At 39.9% G+C, this 9,458-nt stretch overlaps 2 pseudogenes; one reads left to right on the top strand and one right to left on the bottom strand.

Annotated features, from left to right (window-relative positions):
- Window positions 1-233: 233 nt before the first annotated feature.
- LOC116096869 lies at window positions 234-936 on the bottom strand (annotated as a pseudogene).
- Window positions 937-6,025: 5,089 nt separating this feature from the next.
- LOC116103551 lies at window positions 6,026-6,784 on the top strand (annotated as a pseudogene).
- The last annotated feature ends 2,674 nt before the right edge of the window (window positions 6,785-9,458 follow it).

The following is a 9,458-nucleotide window of genomic DNA, read 5'->3' as shown; positions in this document are numbered from 1 at the left end:
AAAAAACCACACTAGAACGACTCAATTTCTTCAAAAATCACTGTGCAAGAAAAACAACACTGAACTTCCATATTGATTTTATACAGCTTCTATGAAGTATAAATCCAAGTATAAATCTTGACTTAAATCTAAGAGCAAAGTTAAGACTCGCCTTTATTTTTGGTAAATAACTACATGGTAAACCCAGATGACTCTCCTCCAAGCTTTTACCTGGGACTGGCCTTTTAGGTATTTTATTTAAAAGAGGGCAGGTTCTGCACTTTCATATGGTGTTATCAGTATTAGTATTTCTTGGCATTTCAGGAAGATTCATATTGTCCACAGCAATACAGCATGGCCTGGAGTCCCTGCTAAGCCATCTGAGATTGCTCCAGTTTATTTTGTCCATTAGTTTGTATAACCATCTCATTTATGTTGGTCTCTAGCGACGGTCTCCCATCGCTGTTTCTGCAAGATTACTGTGAACCTTGTCTACATGGAACACGCAATCCAGTTCATAGAGACATTTTAAACACTTATCTAATGTATCTACTAATATTTTAATTAGATCTAAAAATATCACGTTCTCTTTCTGAGGAAACCACACAGAACACAAACGCAGGATTGCATAAAGTCTATAAATCAGTTTGTTATCAGATCTTCTAGTGAATAATCGACCCTCCTTGCAGGAAATTATGAACATTTCCATTTCCCTTGGACACCAAATAGAAAGCCTTTCTGATGGTTTGCTGCTCTGTCTCCACAGTTCGGACTGGTAGAACTCGAGAGCTTTGGCTTCCTGTAGTTGTTAGAGATGGGAGTGACTTTGATTATGGATGGGCCAGGCTGACTTGTGGGCACTGTCTCTAAGGTAGGCACGGGATGCAGGGTGAGCGCAGACCCCCTCAAGCCTCACTTCTAGACCTTACTGGTATGCTTCCCAAGCCATTCCCTCATTGTAAGTTTTGATCATACAGACACAAGAGGCTGGAGATGGATGAGATCGAGGCTTGGTCTTTGCCCTGAAACTTCTAAAGGGAGTTGTCTTAACACAGGAAGTATATTTCTACTCTAGTTTCATCTCACTCTGACCCAAAACAACTTCAGGAAGGAAAGGGTTTATTTCATCTTACAGGTCTCAGTCCATCATTGAGAACAGGGTGGAAACTCAAGGCAGGAAACTGGAGACAGAAACCATGGGGGAACACCACTTGCTGGCTAGCTCACTGGCTCACACCAGCTCATGCTCAGCTAGCTCCTTATATACCAAGGAACATCTATCTGCCTTAGGAATTGTACTGCCACAATGGGCTGGGCCCACCCACATCAATTGTCAAGAAAGACAGTCTTTCACAAACAAGACCACAGGCCAGCCTGATAAAGACAATTTCTCAACTGAGACTCCTTTTCAGATGAGATTCTTGGTTGTGTCAGTTTGACAGTTGCCAATGAAGGCAATATGTCCATGAGGTACATCCTGCATTGTTGGTATGCATGAGAGCCTATAATGAGCATGTCACATATGACCTCATGTTCAGAGGAATGCTGCACTTGAGTTAATTGCGGTCTGTTGTTGCCGTCTGTAAATTCTCAATCATTTCAGCTTACATGTTTGTGTGTGTAGGGGTGTGTGTGTGTGTGTGTGTGTGTGTGTGTGTCTGTGTGTGTTGACACAAATTCATTAGGAGCATGCTTTTAAGAGGAAGACATACATAAAAGATATCTCATTTACATTATATATACAGTATCCATACCCTGAACACAGCACTTTAGTAGGCTGACAGTATAAGGCAGTACATTTACACTCAAATGAGGTTAAATCAACCCCATTCCAGAAACCACTTGCCTTTATTGATCATTAAGTATAAAGTATAGTAGGTTTTTGGGGGTAGGGGTTTGAGGGGCATTTTGTTTTGGTTTTGGTTAGCATTTACAATTTTATTGTAAAACACAAATGCATATATAAACCAGAAAATATGAATTGGGTGATTTAAATGATTTCATGTATAAACTAAATGTTCTGTTTATATTTAAAACCAGCATTATTATATACACAGTAAAATTTATGATAGTGATTTAAAATTTAATGTTTTATTGATAACAATATTAAGTAGGGAATATAAAAATATCTCAAGTATAAACTGCAGAATAAAAGGAACATTTTGTAATTTAGACTTTAGATGGTACCTTTCCCCTGCATTTTAAACAAGGGGCTCACATTCTTATTTTGTACTGAGAATCAGAAATCTTGTATGGGATGATGAGACCACGAGAGGCAAGGGTCAATGCTTGTGACCTGGGCCACCTAAGGTACAAATCTGCCTCAGATTTCCAAGATATCAGAATGGGTAGAGATGTAGTTCTTAGAGAGGTAGGCCTGCATGGGCATCTGAGGGGCATGTTCATTTGCGATATAAAAAGGTATTTCTTTTATCATCACCATTTTTCCAAAGTGTGTCTTTTCATTCCATTCCTCCTCTACCACCAGGAAAACTGGAGGTAAGAAAAGGGTGGTACATCTAGACAGGAGGCTGAGATAGCCCACTTGAAGGAGGCCGTCTGCTGCCTTAAGGAGGCTGGGATAATCCAATTGAAGAAGACAGTCTGCTGCGATCTGAGGTTGGAAAGGGACCATAGGCTGGGCTGAGGGGGAGAGAGCAGCTATCTTGAGCAGTATAGGCCAACTGCTCGTACCAGACAAAGTCCAAACTTTCTTGCTTGCTCTTGCACTGTAGATAAGGTAGGTGCTCTCCAACCAAGCTGTTCCTTACATTATGTCATTCTGTTTCCCGCCCTGCCACATCAATGTCACCCTTTCTGTTGATTAGAAGCAATCGCATAACTATAGCTGATGCAAAGAGAAAAGACGCTTTTCTGGTGACCAAAGGAAAAATAACATAGTTTGGTGAACAAGTAGCATAGATTTTGACAATCAGGTGTGTGGAGCGGGGAAGTGAAGGATCCCAGGGTCGGTACAGAACACACAGAGACAAATTATAAGTACAAATTATACAATTATTTATTACCCTGGAGGAGGAACAAGGGCAGGGGCTTCCTCTGAAATGAGCAAAGATATCAGCAGGTGTTTTTGTAGGAGTGGTTTTTGAAGAGAACAGGGGAAAGTCTGTGCTGGGATGAGTTGGTAAGTCCTGATTGGACAGGTTAGCCAGTATAGCCAAATAATGAATTCTGATTGCTGGACCTTGGTGTTTTGATAGTTGGATCTTGATGATCAGTCTCAGGAATAAGTCAGTAAGCAAATAAGGGAATAGTCTTTGGGGGCAAGCTTTAGGTCCACAGAAAACCTCCTATCAGACAACACACAGACATTATATTCTCCTAAAATCCACAAAGGAAACAGAAAACAAGGAATGAGTCATTCCTCCCCCCAAAACAAAACAAAACAAAACAAAAACAGAAATCAGCACCTAAATCTATAATCATCTCAATCCCAGATATCCAGATACCTGCATAAAAATACAATAAATAACATCCATGACAGTGGGTCTCTACTGGATTCCAGCAATCTTATCATAGTGGGCCCTGAACATTTCAACCTAGCTGAGGCACAAGGAAAAGATGGTAGAGATCCTTAAAGAGGGAATGAATAAAGTCCTTAGAGAAACCAAAGAAGACACAAACAGTGGAAGCAAATGAATAAAACTATTCAAGACCCAAAAATGGAAATAGAATCAATCAAGAAAACCCAAACTGACGTAATTCTGGAAATGAATAATTTAGCAATTTGAACAGGAACTGCAGAGGCAGACTTAACCAACAGATTACAAGAGAAGGGGGGGAGAATATCGGATATTGAAAATGTGACAGAAGTGGATACAACCATCAAAGAAAATGTTGAAACTAAAATACTCCTGATACAAGGTTGTAGGCATAATTTTTTGGCAACCTACTTTTAATAAGGGTTCTAGCCCACCACTCAGAAGAGTTGGTGGAAGAGAAAAGTTATTAGGACAGGGTGGAACTATCCTCTTCACAATAGTCCTTTGGGGGCGAGCTCCATCTTCTTGGGCGGCAGTTCTGTCCTGTAACAAACACCAAATGCAACTCAGCAGCTGCAGACCAGTCCTCTAGGCAGGCAGACACAGGGCACGAACCGACAGCTGCAGACCAGTCCTTTCAGCACAAACCAACAGCTGTAGTTCAATCCCAAAGGAACCATTAGGTGCACCAACCAGCCTGAGGTGAAGCCGCAGAAGCAACAAGCAGCTGCAGGAACCTCATGAGCTCCCTCTTGGGTAAGCTTCTCTCAATGTCAGCATAAAAAAATTGAGAGGGAGCAAATCAAACCAATGCTTTGGTGCATGTCTCTCACTGTCTATGGGGTCATATTTATACTTCTTCATCAAGTATCCTTTCACCTACCTGTCTGCTTTAGCAAGAAATCCCTTTACCTGTGTGCTCCAGCAAAACATCATTTCACATACTAACTTTCCAAAGAAACTAGAAGTTTCCACTTCATAAAATATTCAAGAAACCCGGGACACTGTGATCAAATCTAAGAATAATGGATAGAAGTAGAAAAAAGAAACCCATCTCAAAGGCCAGGAAGAAACTTTCAACAAAAATCATAGGAAAATTTTCCTAAAGAAGTACATCAAAGTATAACAAGTATAGAGAACACGAAAAAGATTAGGCCAGAAAAGAAAATCCCCTTCCATACATAATAATCAAAGCACTACACATACAGAACAAAGAAAGAATATTAAACGTGGCAAAGAAAAAGACCAAGTAATATGGAAAGGCATAATTACTAGAATTACACCTAATTTTCAGTAGAGAATGTAACATCCAGAAGTGGCTACACAGAAGTGCTATAGAGTCTGAGACCACTCCTGACTACTATACCCAGCAAAACTTTCAATTACCATAGAGAAAATGAGATATTCCATGATAACGCCAAATTTAAACAATATTTATCCACAAATCAAGCTCTTCGGAAGGTGCTAGAAAGAAAACTCCAACATAAGGAGGCTAACTGCAACCATGAAAACACTGGGATTAAATAACATTAGACCAGCAAAAAAGGGGAAACACGCATATACACATGCGTGCCCACACACACACATGCATACGCATACATGTGCATACCCCACCATCATTACCACCACCAATAACAACAACAAAATAATAGGAATCAACAAACATTGCTCATTGATATGTCTCAATATCGATGGTCTCAATTCTCGGATAAGGGCAAACACAGGACTTGTCTCTTGTTGTATTCAGGAACTATACCTCAACATCAGGAATAGACATTACCTCAAGATAAAAGAGTGGGAAAAATATGCCAAGCAAATGGACCTAAGAAGCAAGCTGGTGCTGCCATTTTGACATCTAACAAAACAGACTTCAAACCAAAGCTAATTATTAAAGAAGAAGCATACTCATCTAGGACAATCCCATCAAGAGGACATTTCAGTTCTTAACAACTCTGCTCCAAGCACAAGGACACACATGTTTGTAAAAGAAACACTACATCATAAATCACGTATTGACCCTTACACAGTGATATTGGAAGGCTTCAATACCCCATGTCCATCAACAAATAGGTCATTCAGACAAAAACACAACACAGAAATGCTAGTTAACAGATGTTATAAAATAACTGGACTTAACAGATATTTAGAGAACATTTCAGCCAAACACAAAAAGAATATACCTTCTTCTTTGCACCTCGTGTAACTTTCTCCAAAATTGATCATATAATCAGACTCAAAGCAATCTCAAAAGGTACAAGAAACCCCTGCATCTTATCTGACCAGCATGGAGTAAAGCTTACAAACTCATGGAAACTGAACATGAAATGTTTGAATGAAAAACAGACCAAGGCAGAAATTAAGGAATAAAACCTTTTTAGAATTGAATGAAGGCACGCACCAGAAGTGCCTTTGGGGCAAGCAGACGGCTGGCTTCGCGGGTTTCACCAGCGGTGGCTGCAATGAAACGTAGTAGTGGCTTCCACAAGAGATGAAGTGTGATCTGAGGGACGCTCTGACTATGAAACTTCCGAGAGAACGTGTGCCTCCCAGTGCTCCCGAAGCTCTCCCAGTGGACATGAGAGATGGCTTTCAAAGAAAAAGTTTCTACTCTTTCCATTGTTCAAGAGGTCAGTCTCCCAATAAAAGGGATGCTCCTTTCTTCACAGAATCACCTATAGGCCAGAAGGACTTCCCACGCAGCATGTAGGCCAGAAGGACTCCCCACACAGCAGTGTCAGCAATAGAGGCTATTCTCTGGAGCGAAGCAGGACACACTCGTTCCATCAGTTTCAGTATAGAAGTAAAGAAAGACCCATTCAGTCTTTGAAAACTTCAAGAGATACTTCCCCCTCAAGTTCATCAGCAGTTTCTTCATCCAAGGTGTTAGACCAACCCAGCAGGCTAACTGAGAAAGTACTTGCTGACAGCAAGGGGGCTAATGAAGTCAGATGAAAATAACTTGGCTGAAATTCCTGAGTTTGAGGCGGGATCCACAGCACCCTTATTTACTGACCAGACAGAAGAACCCGAGTCAAACACAACAGGTGGCCCAGAAATGTATGAAGACAGCCAGCTTAGCAGTTTGTTTGAAAAACAAACAGATAGAGCAGGTTTTCGACAAGACTGTGAGACTTTCTGGATGGTGGTGAAAAATGTTGATTGGGAAAGATCCCTCGTTAGAAAAGTCTATCCATTTTGCACTGAGGCGGAACTCACATCAAATATGTGAGCGCTGTATTGAAGAACTCAAGCATCTCATGACTGAGTACGATAATTCTACTCAAGATTTTGGAGACCCTTTTTAGAAGAAGTAGTACCTGCATCAAAAAAAATTTTTTATATTTTTTTTTTCTCCTTGGATTGTGTGAATCCTCACTATTTTGTGATGAAGAGAAATACTTTGTGATAGCTGAGCACATCTCTAGTATTAAATAAACATCTACAGTAGTCTTTAAGGTATCTTAAGTAGAATTTTTTTCCTATGTGTAGAATATTCTACTCTTATCTTCATATATTTCTCCCTCCATAAATAATGCTCAGTTATTTTAATGTTCAAAAAAAAAAAAAAAAAAGGCAGTTCCGGAGAGCAATTTTCTGTATTTAACTCACGTCCCATAGCCTTCCATGTTGTTCTAGGATAGTCTTCTTGAGAACCACGTAAAGGTTGTCTTTGTATTCAGATGTTGATTTCTGTACCAACAGAGTGCGGAGTACTGGTGGAACTTTGGTATTCTAATTGCTCAGCACCTTCATCACAGTTTGTAACCGTTCTCCTCCATCACCTTCTGATTGGCTTTAATAAAGCACTGATGGCCTGTAGGTCAGGAGAGGAAAGGCGGGACATCAGGGCAGAGATAGAAACTGTGGGAAGAATTTGTAGAGAATTTCCCACCCGGACACAAAGGAAGTCTGACTTTCAGGGACTGAATGGCATAATGGGCCGCGTGACAAACGTGGACCAAAATAAAGGGGTTAATTAAGTTATAGGAGTTAGCCTAAGCTATAAGGCTTAGGTCTTCATAAACAATGAAAAGTCTCTGCGTCATTGCTGGGAGCTGGTCGGTGGGAACAGTCTGACGGTAGTGATCATTTGGTCTCCGGAGTTTAATTTGTAGTTAAGATCATTCCAGGTTGCATACAATAGTGGCACTGTTAGCATTTTGAGTTGGTGATGTCAAAATCGTACGATATTTGCTTTGAGAATAATTCTTATTCAATATAGGAAAAAATGCACTTGAAAATCTCTAAGGATCTGTTAGAACAAACTCTTCCTCCCAAGTCAGTGAACTTAGTTCATCTCTTCTATGAAGTACTCTTGAGGCTCCTAATGGCTCTCTCTCTAGACAATATTATAGACTGACAGGAGGGGTGATCTGAGATGCAAGATGAACTTTAAGTTGAGATGTCTCAGAAACCCTTCTCATGGGTATAATAAAAAAAAATAGAATATACAGAGCACTTAAGTTTTGTTTAAGGCCCATATTTTATCAAAAAAGGGACCTGACAAGGCACTCATGCTTGGGGTTAAGTTTCAGATTACTCTGTTAATCTCCGTGATCTCAGTTCTGCAGGCTTAGAGGGTCTCACTCTTCACAAGTGTCCTCAGAAAAAACAAAGCAGAAAACATTGAGGCCAGCACAGCTGCCAGCACCTCGTGTGTGAGCCAATGAATAAGTGAAGAGAAAAGTAGGATTTTTCTTCACTTCCTGGTCCCTGCTTCACTGAGGCAAAATACTAAATTTGTGACATTGGGCACCTTAAAAATCACTGTTTTAATTACTGCCCAATCAAATTATCTACTTATTTTTTTTAAGTCAGGGTCTTACAGTATAGCCCTAGCTAGCCTGAAAATCTTTTTGTAGACCAGGCTAGCCTTAAACTCACAGAAATCTTCCTGCCTCTACCTCTTGCATGCTGGCGTTAAACCCATGTGCCACCATGCTCAGGATCCTTTTTGTTTGTTTTCATTTTCATTCCGTTCTGTCCTTTTTACCTTTTTATTCCAGACAGGGTCTTGCTGTGTATACTAGGCTGGCTTCAAACTTTTCTGCCCTGTCCTTTAACTTTGGGATTCCTGCCTCAGCTTTCCTGAGTTACAGGTGTGAGTTCCAGTGCTTGCCATTACGTTCAGTGGCCCCTATGAGCCTGTCTCCAGACATACCCCTAAATCACATACAGACTATACTTAAAGTAGAAATAGCAGTATGATTAATTTTAATGAGCCCTACAATGTATATGTGAAGGTATGTATTATGCCATTTTGAAAACTTAAAACTAATTGAGGACATTTATTTTTTTCCTTAAGTTCCCGAAGTGAGAACTTGGAGTTAACTTTGGGCACTGAGATTCTATACATACCTTTTATGAGCATATTCCTCCTCAGGGCGTGTGGTGGTTGATGCTGATCACTTCAGTAAGATCACAGGCAGTTTTTCCTTTTTCCCTTCCACTGGTTCTTAGCTCTTTAAATCAAATTGTGAACAAGCATAAGTATAAAATTTGAGAAGCTACCAAGGCAAGTAAACTGTTCACTTGGTAGAAACATTCATTTAAAAAAAGAGAGAATCTTACTACTAAATTATTTAAAATAATCCAGCCAGTAATCCTCATCCCTCAAATGACACTCACCCTTGGAAGCTATTTCCAGCTCGTCGTCTGCGTTGTTCTGCCAGGCTCAACAGTATCAAATGCTTTGTTTATCTTTGTTTTTGAAAATGCCTTTTAACATCTAAACTCCATGTGTACTAGAATATGTATTTTATAAAATGTTTTTGATTCTCTAGAGATGTGTTTGTAAATTACCCATTGTTTTTCAGTATACCTGATTCATGTGATAAGTTTTTATTGTCTTACCATAAGGCCTTGATGACCAATATGGGGGAAGCAGATACTCTAAAATGCAAAATAAAGCATCCAATACTAAGAAGAAGATGAAGAAGAAGAAGAAGAAGAAGAAGAAGAAGAAGAAGAAGAAGAAGA

The sequence above is a fragment of the Mastomys coucha genome, unplaced genomic scaffold (assembly GCF_008632895.1).
Source record: "Mastomys coucha isolate ucsf_1 unplaced genomic scaffold, UCSF_Mcou_1 pScaffold1, whole genome shotgun sequence".
NCBI lineage: Eukaryota > Metazoa > Chordata > Mammalia > Rodentia > Muridae > Mastomys > Mastomys coucha.
The sequence above is the reverse complement of the archived record's forward strand: the minus strand, read 5'-3'. Positions and strand labels throughout refer to the sequence as shown.